The 17,174-nt window shown below is 41.8% G+C and overlaps 10 non-coding genes across 10 annotated transcripts; all 10 read left to right on the forward strand.

Annotated features, from left to right (window-relative positions):
- Positions 1-799: 799 nt before the first annotated feature.
- On the forward strand, positions 800-871 carry Trnac-gca (transfer RNA cysteine (anticodon GCA)). The gene has a single exon. It is a non-coding gene; the product is annotated as a tRNA-Cys (tRNA).
- A 958-nt stretch (positions 872-1,829) lies between these two features.
- Positions 1,830-1,901, forward strand: Trnac-gca (transfer RNA cysteine (anticodon GCA)). Its single transcript has one exon. It is a non-coding gene; the product is annotated as a tRNA-Cys (tRNA).
- A 1,576-nt stretch (positions 1,902-3,477) lies between these two features.
- Positions 3,478-3,549, forward strand: Trnac-gca (transfer RNA cysteine (anticodon GCA)). Its single transcript has one exon. It is a non-coding gene; the product is annotated as a tRNA-Cys (tRNA).
- Positions 3,550-3,683: 134 nt separating this feature from the next.
- Positions 3,684-3,755, forward strand: Trnac-gca (transfer RNA cysteine (anticodon GCA)). Its single transcript has one exon. It is a non-coding gene; the product is annotated as a tRNA-Cys (tRNA).
- A 340-nt stretch (positions 3,756-4,095) lies between these two features.
- Positions 4,096-4,167, forward strand: Trnac-gca (transfer RNA cysteine (anticodon GCA)). The gene has a single exon. It is a non-coding gene; the product is annotated as a tRNA-Cys (tRNA).
- An 11,464-nt stretch (positions 4,168-15,631) lies between these two features.
- Positions 15,632-15,703, forward strand: Trnac-gca (transfer RNA cysteine (anticodon GCA)). Its single transcript has one exon. It is a non-coding gene; the product is annotated as a tRNA-Cys (tRNA).
- Positions 15,704-16,043: 340 nt separating this feature from the next.
- Positions 16,044-16,115, forward strand: Trnac-gca (transfer RNA cysteine (anticodon GCA)). Its single transcript has one exon. It is a non-coding gene; the product is annotated as a tRNA-Cys (tRNA).
- A 134-nt stretch (positions 16,116-16,249) lies between these two features.
- On the forward strand, positions 16,250-16,321 carry Trnac-gca (transfer RNA cysteine (anticodon GCA)). The gene has a single exon. It is a non-coding gene; the product is annotated as a tRNA-Cys (tRNA).
- A 340-nt stretch (positions 16,322-16,661) lies between these two features.
- Positions 16,662-16,733, forward strand: Trnac-gca (transfer RNA cysteine (anticodon GCA)). Its single transcript has one exon. It is a non-coding gene; the product is annotated as a tRNA-Cys (tRNA).
- Positions 16,734-17,073: 340 nt separating this feature from the next.
- On the forward strand, positions 17,074-17,145 carry Trnac-gca (transfer RNA cysteine (anticodon GCA)). Its single transcript has one exon. It is a non-coding gene; the product is annotated as a tRNA-Cys (tRNA).
- The last annotated feature ends 29 nt before the right edge of the window (positions 17,146-17,174 follow it).

A 17,174-nucleotide genomic window follows, 5' to 3' on the forward strand; every position in this document is an offset into this window, starting at 1 on the left:
TTCCACTGCAGATCGAGAAGACCCCGGTTCAAACCCGGGTGCCCCCTGAAGCTGCGTATTAGAGACATATAAATTTTTTCAACACTTACCTTTCGATAAATACGGATACTAGAACAAGCGTTGATTTTAGACAGATATTTCGCAAAATAAAGAAATATAATTCCGTTTTAGGCAGAGCAACGGGGGTATAGCTCAGTGGTAGAGTATTCCACTGCAGATCGAGAAGACCCCGGTTCAAACCCGGGTGCCCCCTGAAGCTGCGTATTAGAGACTTATAAATCTTTTCAACACTTACCTTTCGATAAATACGGATACTAGAACAAGCGTTGATTTTAGACAGATATTTCGCAAAATAAAGAAATATAATTCCGTTTTAGGCAGAGCAACGGGGGTATAGCTCAGTGGTAGAGTATTCCACTGCAGATCGAGAAGACCCCGGTTCAAACCCGGGTGCCCCCTGAAGCTGCGTATTAGAGACTTATAAATCTTTTCAACACTTACCTTTCGATAAATACGGATACTAGAACAAGCGTTGATTTTAGACAGATATTTCGCAAAATAAAGAAATATAATTCCGTTTTAGGCAGAGCAACGGGGGTATAGCTCAGTGGTAGAGTATTCCACTGCAGATCGAGAAGACCCCGGTTCAAACCCGGGTGCCCCCTGAAGCTGCGTATTAGAGACTTATAAATCTTTTCAACACTTACCTTTCGATAAATACGGATACTAGAACAAGCGTTGATTTTAGACAGATATTTCGCAAAATAAAGAAATATAATTCCGTTTTAGGCAGAGCAACGGGGGTATAGCTCAGTGGTAGAGTATTCGACTGCAGATCGAGAAGACCCCGGTTCAAACCCGGGTGCCCCCTGAAGCTGCGTATTAGAGACTTATAAATCTTTTCAACACTTACCTTTCGATAAATACGGATACTAGAACAAGCGTTGATTTTAGACAGATATTTCGCAAAATAAAGAAATATAATTCCGTTTTAGGCAGAGCAACGGGGGTATAGCTCAGTGGTAGAGTATTCCACTGCAGATCGAGAAGACCCCGGTTCAAACCCGGGTGCCCCCTGAAGCTGCGTATTAGAGACTTATAAATCTTTTCAACACTTACCTTTCGATAAATACGGATACTAGAACAAGCGTTGATTTTAGACAGATATTTCGCAAAATAAAGAAATATAATTCCGTTTTAGGCAGAGCAACGGGGGTATAGCTCAGTGGTAGAGTATTCCACTGCAGATCGAGAAGACCCCGGTTCAAACCCGGGTGCCCCCTGAAGCTGCGTATTAGAGACATATAAATTTTTTCAACACTTACCTTTCGATAAATACGGATACTAGAACAAGCGTTGATTTTAGACAGATATTTCGCAAAATAAAGAAATATAATTCCGTTTTAGGCAGAGCAACGGGGGTATTGCTCAGTGGTAGAGTATTCGACTGCAGATCGAGAAGACCCCGGTTCAAACCCGGGTGCCCCCTGAAGCTGCGTATTAGAGACTTATAAATCTTTTCAACACTTACCTTTCGATAAATACGGATACTAGAACAAGCGTTGATTTTAGACAGATATTTCGCAAAATAAAGAAATATAATTCCGTTTTAGGCAGAGCAACGGGGGTATAGCTCAGTGGTAGAGTATTCCACTGCAGATCGAGAAGACCCCGGTTCAAACCCGGGTGCCCCCTGAAGCTGCGTATTAGAGACTTATAAATCTTTTCAACACTTACCTTTCGATAAATACGGATACTAGAACAAGCGTTGATTTTAGACAGATATTTCGCAAAATAAAGAAATATAATTCCGTTTTAGGCAGAGCAACGGGGGTATAGCTCAGTGGTAGAGTATTCGACTGCAGATCGAGAAGACCCCGGTTCAAACCCGGGTGCCCCCTGAAGCTGCGTATTAGAGACTTATAAATCTTTTCAACACTTACCTTTCGATAAATACGGATACTAGAACAAGCGTTGATTTTAGACAGATATTTCGCAAAATAAAGAAATATAATTCCGTTTTAGGCAGAGCAACGGGGGTATAGCTCAGTGGTAGAGTATTCCACTGCAGATCGAGAAGACCCCGGTTCAAACCCGGGTGCCCCCTGAAGCTGCGTATTAGAGACTTATAAATCTTTTCAACACTTACCTTTCGATAAATACGGATACTAGAACAAGCGTTGATTTTAGACAGATATTTCGCAAAATAAAGAAATATAATTCCGTTTTAGGCAGAGCAACGGGGGTATAGCTCAGTGGTAGAGTATTCCACTGCAGATCGAGAAGACCCCGGTTCAAACCCGGGTGCCCCCTGAAGCTGCGTATTAGAGACATATAAATTTTTTCAACACTTACCTTTCGATAAATACGGATACTAGAACAAGCGTTGATTTTAGACAGATATTTCGCAAAATAAAGAAATATAATTCCGTTTTAGGCAGAGCAATGGGGGTATAGCTCAGTGGTAGAGTATTCCACTGCAGATCGAGAAGACCCCGGTTCAAACCCGGGTGCCCCCTGAAGCTGCGTATTAGAGACTTATAAATCTTTTCAACACTTACCTTTCGATAAATACGGATACTAGAACAAGCGTTGATTTTAGACAGATATTTCGCAAAATAAAGAAATATAATTCCGTTTTAGGCAGAGCAACGGGGGTATAGCTCAGTGGTAGAGTATTCCACTGCAGATCGAGAAGACCCCGGTTCAAACCCGGGTGCCCCCTGAAGCTGCGTATTAGAGACATATAAATCTTTTCAACACTTACCTTTCGATAAATACGGATACTAGAACAAGCGTTGATTTTAGACAGATATTTCGCAAAATAAAGAAATATAATTCCGTTTTAGGCAGAGCAACGGGGGTATAGCTCAGTGGTAGAGTATTCCACTGCAGATCGAGAAGACCCCGGTTCAAACCCGGGTGCCCCCTGAAGCTGCGTATTAGAGACTTATAAATCTTTTCAACACTTACCTTTCGATAAATACGGATACTAGAACAAGCGTTGATTTTAGACAGATATTTCGCAAAATAAAGAAATATAATTCCGTTTTAGGCAGAGCAACGGGGGTATAGCTCAGTGGTAGAGTATTCCACTGCAGATCGAGAAGACCCCGGTTCAAACCCGGGTGCCCCCTGAAGCTGCGTATTAGAGACATATAAATCTTTTCAACACTTACCTTTCGATAAATACGGATACTAGAACAAGCGTTGATTTTAGACAGATATTTCGCAAAATAAAGAAATATAATTCCGTTTTAGGCAGAGCAACGGGGGTATAGCTCAGTGGTAGAGTATTCCACTGCAGATCGAGAAGACCCCGGTTCAAACCCGGGTGCCCCCTGAAGCTGCGTATTAGAGACATATAAATTTTTTCAACACTTACCTTTCGATAAATACGGATACTAGAACAAGCGTTGATTTTAGACAGATATTTCGCAAAATAAAGAAATATAATTCCGTTTTAGGCAGAGCAACGGGGGTATAGCTCAGTGGTAGAGTATTCGACTGCAGATCGAGAAGACCCCGGTTCAAACCCGGGTGCCCCCTGAAGCTGCGTATTAGAGACTTATAAATCTTTTCAACACTTACCTTTCGATAAATACGGATACTAGAACAAGCGTTGATTTTAGACAGATATTTCGCAAAATAAAGAAATATAATTCCGTTTTAGGCAGAGCAACGGGGGTATAGCTCAGTGGTAGAGTATTCGACTGCAGATCGAGAAGACCCCGGTTCAAACCCGGGTGCCCCCTGAAGCTGCGTATTAGAGACATATAAATTTTTTCAACACTTACCTTTCGATAAATACGGATACTAGAACAAGCGTTGATTTTAGACAGATATTTCGCAAAATAAAGAAATATAATTCCGTTTTAGGCAGAGCAACGGGGGTATAGCTCAGTGGTAGAGTATTCCACTGCAGATCGAGAAGACCCCGGTTCAAACCCGGGTGCCCCCTGAAGCTGCGTATTAGAGACATATAAATTTTTTCAACACTTACCTTTCGATAAATACGGATACTAGAACAAGCGTTGATTTTAGACAGATATTTCGCAAAATAAAGAAATATAATTCCGTTTTAGGCAGAGCAACGGGGGTATAGCTCAGTGGTAGAGTATTCGACTGCAGATCGAGAAGACCCCGGTTCAAACCCGGGTGCCCCCTGAAGCTGCGTATTAGAGACTTATAAATCTTTTCAACACTTACCTTTCGATAAATACGGATACTAGAACAAGCGTTGATTTTAGACAGATATTTCGCAAAATAAAGAAATATAATTCCGTTTTAGGCAGAGCAACGGGGGTATAGCTCAGTGGTAGAGTATTCCACTGCAGATCGAGAAGACCCCGGTTCAAACCCGGGTGCCCCCTGAAGCTGCGTATTAGAGACTTATAAATCTTTTCAACACTTACCTTTCGATAAATACGGATACTAGAACAAGCGTTGATTTTAGACAGATATTTCGCAAAATAAAGAAATATAATTCCGTTTTAGGCAGAGCAACGGGGGTATAGCTCAGTGGTAGAGTATTCCACTGCAGATCGAGAAGACCCCGGTTCAAACCCGGGTGCCCCCTGACGCTGCGTATTAGAGACATATAAATTTTTTCAACACTTACCTTTCGATAAATAAGGATACCAGAACAAGCGTTGATTTTAGACAGATATTTCGCAAAATAAAGAAATATAATTCCGTTTTAGGCAGAGCAACGGGGGTATAGCTCAGTGGTAGAGTATTCCACTGCAGATCGAGAAGACCCCGGTTCAAACCCGGGTGCCCCCTGACGCTGCGTATTAGAGACATATAAATTTTTTCAACACTTACCTTTCGATAAATAAGGATACCAGAACAAGCGTTGATTTTAGACAGATATTTCGCAAAATAAAGAAATATAATTCCGTTTTAGGCAGAGCAACGGGGGTATAGCTCAGTGGTAGAGTATTCCACTGCAGATCGAGAAGACCCCGGTTCAAACCCGGGTGCCCCCTGAAGCTGCGTATTAGAGACTTATAAATCTTTTCAACACTTACCTTTCGATAAATACGGATACTAGAACAAGCGTTGATTTTAGACAGATATTTCGCAAAATAAAGAAATATAATTCCGTTTTAGGCAGAGCAACGGGGGTATAGCTCAGTGGTAGAGTATTCCACTGCAGATCGAGAAGACCCCGGTTCAAACCCGGGTGCCCCCTGACGCTGCGTATTAGAGACATATAAATTTTTTCAACACTTACCTTTCGATAAATAAGGATACCAGAACAAGCGTTGATTTTAGACAGATATTTCGCAAAATAAAGAAATATAATTCCGTTTTAGGCAGAGCAACGGGGGTATAGCTCAGTGGTAGAGTATTCCACTGCAGATCGAGAAGACCCCGGTTCAAACCCGGGTGCCCCCTGACGCTGCGTATTAGAGACATATAAATTTTTTCAACACTTACCTTTCGATAAATAAGGATACCAGAACAAGCGTTGATTTTAGACAGATATTTCGCAAAATAAAGAAATATAATTCCGTTTTAGGCAGAGCAACGGGGGTATAGCTCAGTGGTAGAGTATTCCACTGCAGATCGAGAAGACCCCGGTTCAAACCCGGGTGCCCCCTGACGCTGCGTATTAGAGACATATAAATTTTTTCAACACTTACCTTTCGATAAATAAGGATACCAGAACAAGCGTTGATTTTAGACAGATATTTCGCAAAATAAAGAAATATAATTCCGTTTTAGGCAGAGCAACGGGGGTATAGCTCAGTGGTAGAGTATTCCACTGCAGATCGAGAAGACCCCGGTTCAAACCCGGGTGCCCCCTGACGCTGCGTATTAGAGACATATAAATTTTTTCAACACTTACCTTTCGATAAATAAGGATACCAGAACAAGCGTTGATTTTAGACAGATATTTCGCAAAATAAAGAAATATAATTCCGTTTTAGGCAGAGCAACGGGGGTATAGCTCAGTGGTAGAGTATTCCACTGCAGATCGAGAAGACCCCGGTTCAAACCCGGGTGCCCCCTGACGCTGCGTATTAGAGACATATAAATTTTTTCAACACTTACCTTTCGATAAATAAGGATACCAGAACAAGCGTTGATTTTAGACAGATATTTCGCAAAATAAAGAAATATAATTCCGTTTTAGGCAGAGCAACGGGGGTATAGCTCAGTGGTAGAGTATTCCACTGCAGATCGAGAAGACCCCGGTTCAAACCCGGGTGCCCCCTGACGCTGCGTATTAGAGACATATAAATTTTTTCAACACTTACCTTTCGATAAATAAGGATACCAGAACAAGCGTTGATTTTAGACAGATATTTCGCAAAATAAAGAAATATAATTCCGTTTTAGGCAGAGCAACGGGGGTATAGCTCAGTGGTAGAGTATTCCACTGCAGATCGAGAAGACCCCGGTTCAAACCCGGGTGCCCCCTGACGCTGCGTATTAGAGACTTATAAATCTTTTCAACACTTACCTTTCGATAAATACGGATACTAGAACAAGCGTTGATTTTAGACAGATATTTCGCAAAATAAAGAAATATAATTCCGTTTTAGGCAGAGCAACGGGGGTATAGCTCAGTGGTAGAGTATTCCACTGCAGATCGAGAAGACCCCGGTTCAAACCCGGGTGCCCCCTGACGCTGCGTATTAGAGACTTATAAATCTTTTCAACACTTACCTTTCGATAAATACGGATACTAGAACAAGCGTTGATTTTAGACAGATATTTCGCAAAATAAAGAAATATAATTCCGTTTTAGGCAGAGCAACGGGGGTATAGCTCAGTGGTAGAGTATTCCACTGCAGATCGAGAAGACCCCGGTTCAAACCCGGGTGCCCCCTGACGCTGCGTATTAGAGACTTATAAATCTTTTCAACACTTACCTTTCGATAAATACGGATACTAGAACAAGCGTTGATTTTAGACAGATATTTCGCAAAATAAAGAAATATAATTCCGTTTTAGGCAGAGCAACGGGGGTATAGCTCAGTGGTAGAGTATTCCACTGCAGATCGAGAAGACCCCGGTTCAAACCCGGGTGCCCCCTGACGCTGCGTATTAGAGACTTATAAATCTTTTCAACACTTACCTTTCGATAAATACGGATACTAGAACAAGCGTTGATTTTAGACAGATATTTCGCAAAATAAAGAAATATAATTCCGTTTTAGGCAGAGCAACGGGGGTATAGCTCAGTGGTAGAGTATTCCACTGCAGATCGAGAAGACCCCGGTTCAAACCCGGGTGCCCCCTGACGCTGCGTATTAGAGACTTATAAATCTTTTCAACACTTACCTTTCGATAAATACGGATACTAGAACAAGCGTTGATTTTAGACAGATATTTCGCAAAATAAAGAAATATAATTCCGTTTTAGGCAGAGCAACGGGGGTATAGCTCAGTGGTAGAGTATTCCACTGCAGATCGAGAAGACCCCGGTTCAAACCCGGGTGCCCCCTGACGCTGCGTATTAGAGACTTATAAATCTTTTCAACACTTACCTTTCGATAAATACGGATACTAGAACAAGCGTTGATTTTAGACAGATATTTCGCAAAATAAAGAAATATAATTCCGTTTTAGGCAGAGCAACGGGGGTATAGCTCAGTGGTAGAGTATTCCACTGCAGATCGAGAAGACCCCGGTTCAAACCCGGGTGCCCCCTGACGCTGCGTATTAGAGACTTATAAATCTTTTCAACACTTACCTTTCGATAAATACGGATACTAGAACAAGCGTTGATTTTAGACAGATATTTCGCAAAATAAAGAAATATAATTCCGTTTTAGGCAGAGCAACGGGGGTATAGCTCAGTGGTAGAGTATTCCACTGCAGATCGAGAAGACCCCGGTTCAAACCCGGGTGCCCCCTGACGCTGCGTATTAGAGACTTATAAATCTTTTCAACACTTACCTTTCGATAAATACGGATACTAGAACAAGCGTTGATTTTAGACAGATATTTCGCAAAATAAAGAAATATAATTCCGTTTTAGGCAGAGCAACGGGGGTATAGCTCAGTGGTAGAGTATTCCACTGCAGATCGAGAAGACCCCGGTTCAAACCCGGGTGCCCCCTGACGCTGCGTATTAGAGACTTATAAATCTTTTCAACACTTACCTTTCGATAAATACGGATACTAGAACAAGCGTTGATTTTAGACAGATATTTCGCAAAATAAAGAAATATAATTCCGTTTTAGGCAGAGCAACGGGGGTATAGCTCAGTGGTAGAGTATTCCACTGCAGATCGAGAAGACCCCGGTTCAAACCCGGGTGCCCCCTGACGCTGCGTATTAGAGACTTATAAATCTTTTCAACACTTACCTTTCGATAAATACGGATACTAGAACAAGCGTTGATTTTAGACAGATATTTCGCAAAATAAAGAAATATAATTCCGTTTTAGGCAGAGCAACGGGGGTATAGCTCAGTGGTAGAGTATTCCACTGCAGATCGAGAAGACCCCGGTTCAAACCCGGGTGCCCCCTGACGCTGCGTATTAGAGACTTATAAATCTTTTCAACACTTACCTTTCGATAAATACGGATACTAGAACAAGCGTTGATTTTAGACAGATATTTCGCAAAATAAAGAAATATAATTCCGTTTTAGGCAGAGCAACGGGGGTATAGCTCAGTGGTAGAGTATTCCACTGCAGATCGAGAAGACCCCGGTTCAAACCCGGGTGCCCCCTGACGCTGCGTATTAGAGACTTATAAATCTTTTCAACACTTACCTTTCGATAAATACGGATACTAGAACAAGCGTTGATTTTAGACAGATATTTCGCAAAATAAAGAAATATAATTCCGTTTTAGGCAGAGCAACGGGGGTATAGCTCAGTGGTAGAGTATTCCACTGCAGATCGAGAAGACCCCGGTTCAAACCCGGGTGCCCCCTGACGCTGCGTATTAGAGACTTATAAATCTTTTCAACACTTACCTTTCGATAAATACGGATACTAGAACAAGCGTTGATTTTAGACAGATATTTCGCAAAATAAAGAAATATAATTCCGTTTTAGGCAGAGCAACGGGGGTATAGCTCAGTGGTAGAGTATTCCACTGCAGATCGAGAAGACCCCGGTTCAAACCCGGGTGCCCCCTGACGCTGCGTATTAGAGACTTATAAATCTTTTCAACACTTACCTTTCGATAAATACGGATACTAGAACAAGCGTTGATTTTAGACAGATATTTCGCAAAATAAAGAAATATAATTCCGTTTTAGGCAGAGCAACGGGGGTATAGCTCAGTGGTAGAGTATTCCACTGCAGATCGAGAAGACCCCGGTTCAAACCCGGGTGCCCCCTGACGCTGCGTATTAGAGACTTATAAATCTTTTCAACACTTACCTTTCGATAAATACGGATACTAGAACAAGCGTTGATTTTAGACAGATATTTCGCAAAATAAAGAAATATAATTCCGTTTTAGGCAGAGCAACGGGGGTATAGCTCAGTGGTAGAGTATTCCACTGCAGATCGAGAAGACCCCGGTTCAAACCCGGGTGCCCCCTGACGCTGCGTATTAGAGACTTATAAATCTTTTCAACACTTACCTTTCGATAAATACGGATACTAGAACAAGCGTTGATTTTAGACAGATATTTCGCAAAATAAAGAAATATAATTCCGTTTTAGGCAGAGCAACGGGGGTATAGCTCAGTGGTAGAGTATTCCACTGCAGATCGAGAAGACCCCGGTTCAAACCCGGGTGCCCCCTGAAGCTGCGTATTAGAGACTTATAAATCTTTTCAACACTTACCTTTCGATAAATACGGATACTAGAACAAGCGTTGATTTTAGACAGATATTTCGCAAAATAAAGAAATATAATTCCGTTTTAGGCAAAGCAACGGGGGTATAGCTCAGTGGTAGAGTATTCCACTGCAGATCGAGAAGACCCCGGTTCAAACCCGGGTGCCCCCTGACGCTGCGTATTAGAGACTTATAAATCTTTTCAACACTTACCTTTCGATAAATACGGATACTAGAACAAGCGTTGATTTTAGACAGATATTTCGCAAAATAAAGAAATATAATTCCGTTTTAGGCAGAGCAACGGGGGTATAGCTCAGTGGTAGAGTATTCCACTGCAGATCGAGAAGACCCCGGTTCAAACCCGGGTGCCCCCTGAAGCTGCGTATTAGAGACTTATAAATCTTTTCAACACTTACCTTTCGATAAATACGGATACTAGAACAAGCGTTGATTTTAGACAGATATTTCGCAAAATAAAGAAATATAATTCCGTTTTAGGCAGAGCAACGGGGGTATAGCTCAGTGGTAGAGTATTCCACTGCAGATCGAGAAGACCCCGGTTCAAACCCGGGTGCCCCCTGACGCTGCGTATTAGAGACTTATAAATCTTTTCAACACTTACCTTTCGATAAATACGGATACTAGAACAAGCGTTGATTTTAGACAGATATTTCGCAAAATAAAGAAATATAATTCCGTTTTAGGCAGAGCAACGGGGGTATAGCTCAGTGGTAGAGTATTCCACTGCAGATCGAGAAGACCCCGGTTCAAACCCGGGTGCCCCCTGAAGCTGCGTATTAGAGACTTATAAATCTTTTCAACACTTACCTTTCGATAAATACGGATACTAGAACAAGCGTTGATTTTAGACAGATATTTCGCAAAATAAAGAAATATAATTCCGTTTTAGGCAGAGCAACGGGGGTATAGCTCAGTGGTAGAGTATTCCACTGCAGATCGAGAAGACCCCGGTTCAAACCCGGGTGCCCCCTGACGCTGCGTATTAGAGACATATAAATTTTTTCAACACTTACCTTTCGATAAATAAGGATACCAGAACAAGCGTTGATTTTAGACAGATATTTCGCAAAATAAAGAAATATAATTCCGTTTTAGGCAGAGCAACGGGGGTATAGCTCAGTGGTAGAGTATTCCACTGCAGATCGAGAAGACCCCGGTTCAAACCCGGGTGCCCCCTGAAGCTGCGTATTAGAGACTTATAAATCTTTTCAACACTTACCTTTCGATAAATACGGATACTAGAACAAGCGTTGATTTTAGACAGATATTTCGCAAAATAAAGAAATATAATTCCGTTTTAGGCAGAGCAACGGGGGTATAGCTCAGTGGTAGAGTATTCCACTGCAGATCGAGAAGACCCCGGTTCAAACCCGGGTGCCCCCTGACGCTGCGTATTAGAGACTTATAAATCTTTTCAACACTTACCTTTCGATAAATAAGGATACTAGAACAAGCGTTGATTTTAGACAGATATTTCGCAAAATAAAGAAATATAATTCCGTTTTAGGCAGAGCAACGGGGGTATAGCTCAGTGGTAGAGTATTCCACTGCAGATCGAGAAGACCCCGGTTCAAACCCGGGTGCCCCCTGACGCTGCGTATTAGAGACATATAAATTTTTTCAACACTTACCTTTAGATAAATACGGATACTAGAACAAGCGTTGATTTTAGACAGATATTTCGCAAAATAAAGAAATATAATTCCGTTTTAGGCAGAGCAACGGGGGTATAGCTCAGTGGTAGAGTATTCCACTGCAGATCGAGAAGACCCCGGTTCAAACCCGGGTGCCCCCTGACGCTGCGTATTAGAGACTTATAAATCTTTTCAACACTTACCTTTCGATAAATAAGGATACTAGAACAAGCGTTGATTTTAGACAGATATTTCGCAAAATAAAGAAATATAATTCCGTTTTAGGCAGAGCAACGGGGGTATAGCTCAGTGGTAGAGTATTCCACTGCAGATCGAGAAGACCCCGGTTCAAACCCGGGTGCCCCCTGACGCTGCGTATTAGAGACATATAAATTTTTTCAACACTTACCTTTAGATAAATACGGATACTAGAACAAGCGTTGATTTTAGACAGATATTTCGCAAAATAAAGAAATATAATTCCGTTTTAGGCAGAGCAACGGGGGTATAGCTCAGTGGTAGAGTATTCCACTGCAGATCGAGAAGACCCCGGTTCAAACCCGGGTGCCCCCTGACGCTGCGTATTAGAGACATATAAATTTTTTCAACACTTACCTTTAGATAAATACGGATACTAGAACAAGCGTTGATTTTAGACAGATATTTCGCAAAATAAAGAAATATAATTCCGTTTTAGGCAGAGCAACGGGGGTATAGCTCAGTGGTAGAGTATTCCACTGCAGATCGAGAAGACCCCGGTTCAAACCCGGGTGCCCCCTGAAGCTGCGTATTAGAGACTTATAAATCTTTTCAACACTTACCTTTCGATAAATACGGATACTAGAACAAGCGTTGATTTTAGACAGATATTTCGCAAAATAAAGAAATATAATTCCGTTTTAGGCAGAGCAACGGGGGTATAGCTCAGTGGTAGAGTATTCCACTGCAGATCGAGAAGACCCCGGTTCAAACCCGGGTGCCCCCTGACGCTGCGTATTAGAGACATATAAATTTTTTCAACACTTACCTTTAGATAAATACGGATACTAGAACAAGCGTTGATTTTAGACAGATATTTCGCAAAATAAAGAAATATAATTCCGTTTTAGGCAGAGCAACGGGGGTATAGCTCAGTGGTAGAGTATTCCACTGCAGATCGAGAAGACCCCGGTTCAAACCCGGGTGCCCCCTGAAGCTGCGTATTAGAGACTTATAAATCTTTTCAACACTTACCTTTCGATAAATACGGATACTAGAACAAGCGTTGATTTTAGACAGATATTTCGCAAAATAAAGAAATATAATTCCGTTTTAGGCAGAGCAACGGGGGTATAGCTCAGTGGTAGAGTATTCCACTGCAGATCGAGAAGACCCCGGTTCAAACCCGGGTGCCCCCTGAAGCTGCGTATTAGAGACTTATAAATCTTTTCAACACTTACCTTTCGATAAATAAGGATACTAGAACAAGCGTTGATTTTAGACAGATATTTCGCAAAATAAAGAAATATAATTCCGTTTTAGGCAGAGCAACGGGGGTATAGCTCAGTGGTAGAGTATTCCACTGCAGATCGAGAAGACCCCGGTTCAAACCCGGGTGCCCCCTGACGCTGCGTATTAGAGACTTATAAATCTTTTCAACACTTACCTTTCGATAAATAAGGATACTAGAACAAGCGTTGATTTTAGACAGATATTTCGCAAAATAAAGAAATATAATTCCGTTTTAGGCAGAGCAACGGGGGTATAGCTCAGTGGTAGAGTATTCCACTGCAGATCGAGAAGACCCCGGTTCAAACCCGGGTGCCCCCTGACGCTGCGTATTAGAGACATATAAATTTTTTCAACACTTACCTTTAGATAAATACGGATACTAGAACAAGCGTTGATTTTAGACAGATATTTCGCAAAATAAAGAAATATAATTCCGTTTTAGGCAGAGCAACGGGGGTATAGCTCAGTGGTAGAGTATTCCACTGCAGATCGAGAAGACCCCGGTTCAAACCCGGGTGCCCCCTGAAGCTGCGTATTAGAGACTTATAAATCTTTTCAACACTTACCTTTCGATAAATACGGATACTAGAACAAGCGTTGATTTTAGACAGATATTTCGCAAAATAAAGAAATATAATTCCGTTTTAGGCAGAGCAACGGGGGTATAGCTCAGTGGTAGAGTATTCCACTGCAGATCGAGAAGACCCCGGTTCAAACCCGGGTGCCCCCTGAAGCTGCGTATTAGAGACTTATAAATCTTTTCAACACTTACCTTTCGATAAATACGGATACTAGAACAAGCGTTGATTTTAGACAGATATTTCGCAAAATAAAGAAATATAATTCCGTTTTAGGCAGAGCAACGGGGGTATAGCTCAGTGGTAGAGTATTCCACTGCAGATCGAGAAGACCCCGGTTCAAACCCGGGTGCCCCCTGAAGCTGCGTATTAGAGACTTATAAATCTTTTCAACACTTACCTTTCGATAAATACGGATACTAGAACAAGCGTTGATTTTAGACAGATATTTCGCAAAATAAAGAAATATAATTCCGTTTTAGGCAGAGCAACGGGGGTATAGCTCAGTGGTAGAGTATTCCACTGCAGATCGAGAAGACCCCGGTTCAAACCCGGGTGCCCCCTGACGCTGCGTATTAGAGACTTATAAATCTTTTCAACACTTACCTTTCGATAAATACGGATACTAGAACAAGCGTTGATTTTAGACAGATATTTCGCAAAATAAAGAAATATAATTCCGTTTTAGGCAGAGCAACGGGGGTATAGCTCAGTGGTAGAGTATTCCACTGCAGATCGAGAAGACCCCGGTTCAAACCCGGGTGCCCCCTGACGCTGCGTATTAGAGACTTATAAATCTTTTCAACACTTACCTTTCGATAAATACGGATACTAGAACAAGCGTTGATTTTAGACAGATATTTCGCAAAATAAAGAAATATAATTCCGTTTTAGGCAGAGCAACGGGGGTATAGCTCAGTGGTAGAGTATTCCACTGCAGATCGAGAAGACCCCGGTTCAAACCCGGGTGCCCCCTGAAGCTGCGTATTAGAGACTTATAAATTTTTTCAACACTTACCTTTCGATAAATAAGGATACCAGAACAAGCGTTGATTTTAGACAGATATTTCGCAAAATAAAGAAATATAATTCCGTTTTAGGCAGAGCAACGGGGGTATAGCTCAGTGGTAGAGTATTCCACTGCAGATCGAGAAGACCCCGGTTCAAACCCGGGTGCCCCCTGACGCTGCGTATTAGAGACTTATAAATTTTTTCAACACTTACCTTTCGATAAATAAGGATACCAGAACAAGCGTTGATTTTAGACAGATATTTCGCAAAATAAAGAAATATAATTCCGTTTTAGGCAGAGCAACGGGGGTATAGCTCAGTGGTAGAGTATTCCACTGCAGATCGAGAAGACCCCGGTTCAAACCCGGGTGCCCCCTGACGCTGCGTATTAGAGACTTATAAATCTTTTCAACACTTACCTTTCGATAAATACGGATACTAGAACAAGCGTTGATTTTAGACAGATATTTCGCAAAATAAAGAAATATAATTCCGTTTTAGGCAGAGCAACGGGGGTATAGCTCAGTGGTAGAGTATTCCACTGCAGATCGAGAAGACCCCGGTTCAAACCCGGGTGCCCCCTGAAGCTGCGTATTAGAGACTTATAAATCTTTTCAACACTTACCTTTCGATAAATACGGATACTAGAACAAGCGTTGATTTTAGACAGATATTTCGCAAAATAAAGAAATATAATTCCGTTTTAGGCAGAGCAACGGGGGTATAGCTCAGTGGTAGAGTATTCCACTGCAGATCGAGAAGACCCCGGTTCAAACCCGGGTGCCCCCTGAAGCTGCGTATTAGAGACTTATAAATCTTTTCAACACTTACCTTTCGATAAATACGGATACTAGAACAAGCGTTGATTTTAGACAGATATTTCGCAAAATAAAGAAATATAATTCCGTTTTAGGCAGAGCAACGGGGGTATAGCTCAGTGGTAGAGTATTCCACTGCAGATCGAGAAGACCCCGGTTCAAACCCGGGTGCCCCCTGACGCTGCGTATTAGAGACATATAAATTTTTTCAACACTTACCTTTCGATAAATAAGGATACCAGAACAAGCGTTGATTTTAGACAGATATTTCGCAAAATAAAGAAATATAATTCCGTTTTAGGCAGAGCAACGGGGGTATAGCTCAGTGGTAGAGTATTCGACTGCAGATCGAGAAGACCCCGGTTCAAACCCGGGTGCCCCCTGAAGCTGCGTATTAGAGACTTATAAATCTTTTCAACACTTACCTTTCGATAAATACGGATACTAGAACAAGCGTTGATTTTAGACAGATATTTCGCAAAATAAAGAAATATAATTCCGTTTTAGGCAGAGCAACGGGGGTATAGCTCAGTGGTAGAGTATTCCACTGCAGATCGAGAAGACCCCGGTTCAAACCCGGGTGCCCCCTGACGCTGCGTATTAGAGACATATAAATTTTTTCAACACTTACCTTTCGATAAATAAGGATACCAGAACAAGCGTTGATTTTAGACAGATATTTCGCAAAATAAAGAAATATAATTCCGTTTTAGGCAGAGCAACGGGGGTATAGCTCAGTGGTAGAGTATTCGACTGCAGATCGAGAAGACCCCGGTTCAAACCCGGGTGCCCCCTGAAGCTGCGTATTAGAGACTTATAAATCTTTTCAACACTTACCTTTCGATAAATACGGATACTAGAACAAGCGTTGATTTTAGACAGATATTTCGCAAAATAAAGAAATATAATTCCGTTTTAGGCAGAGCAACGGGGGTATAGCTCAGTGGTAGAGTATTCGACTGCAGATCGAGAAGACCCCGGTTCAAACCCGGGTGCCCCCTGAAGCTGCGTATTAGAGACTTATAAATCTTTTCAACACTTACCTTTCGATAAATACGGATACTAGAACAAGCGTTGATTTTAGACAGATATTTCGCAAAATAAAGAAATATAATTCCGTTTTAGGCAGAGCAACGGGGGTATAGCTCAGTGGTAGAGTATTCCACTGCAGATCGAGAAGACCCCGGTTCAAACCCGGGTGCCCCCTGACGCTGCGTATTAGAGACATATAAATTTTTTCAACACTTACCTTTAGATAAATAAGGATACCAGAACAAGCGTTGATTTTAGACAGATATTTCGCAAAATAAAGAAATATAATTCCGTTTTAGGCAGAGCAACGGGGGTATAGCTCAGTGGTAGAGTATTCGACTGCAGATCGAGAAGACCCCGGTTCAAACCCGGGTGCCCCCTGAAGCTGCGTATTAGAGACTTATAAATCTTTTCAACACTTACCTTTCGATAAATACGGATACTAGAACAAGCGTTGATTTTAGACAGATATTTCGCAAAATAAAGAAATATAATTCCGTTTTAGGCAGAGCAACGGGGGTATAGCTCAGTGGTAGAGTATTCCACTGCAGATCGAGAAGACCCCGGTTCAAACCCGGGTGCCCCCTGACGCTGCGTATTAGAGACATATAAATTTTTTCAACACTTACCTTTCGATAAATAAGGATACCAGAACAAGCGTTGATTTTAGACAGATATTTCGCAAAATAAAGAAATATAATTCCGTTTTAGGCAGAGCAACGGGGGTATAGCTCAGTGGTAGAGTATTCGACTGCAGATCGAGAAGACCCCGGTTCAAACCCGGGTGCCCCCTGAAGCTGCGTATTAGAGACTTATAAATCT

This window comes from Argiope bruennichi, chromosome 7 (assembly GCF_947563725.1).
Source record: "Argiope bruennichi chromosome 7, qqArgBrue1.1, whole genome shotgun sequence".
NCBI lineage: Eukaryota > Metazoa > Arthropoda > Arachnida > Araneae > Araneidae > Argiope > Argiope bruennichi.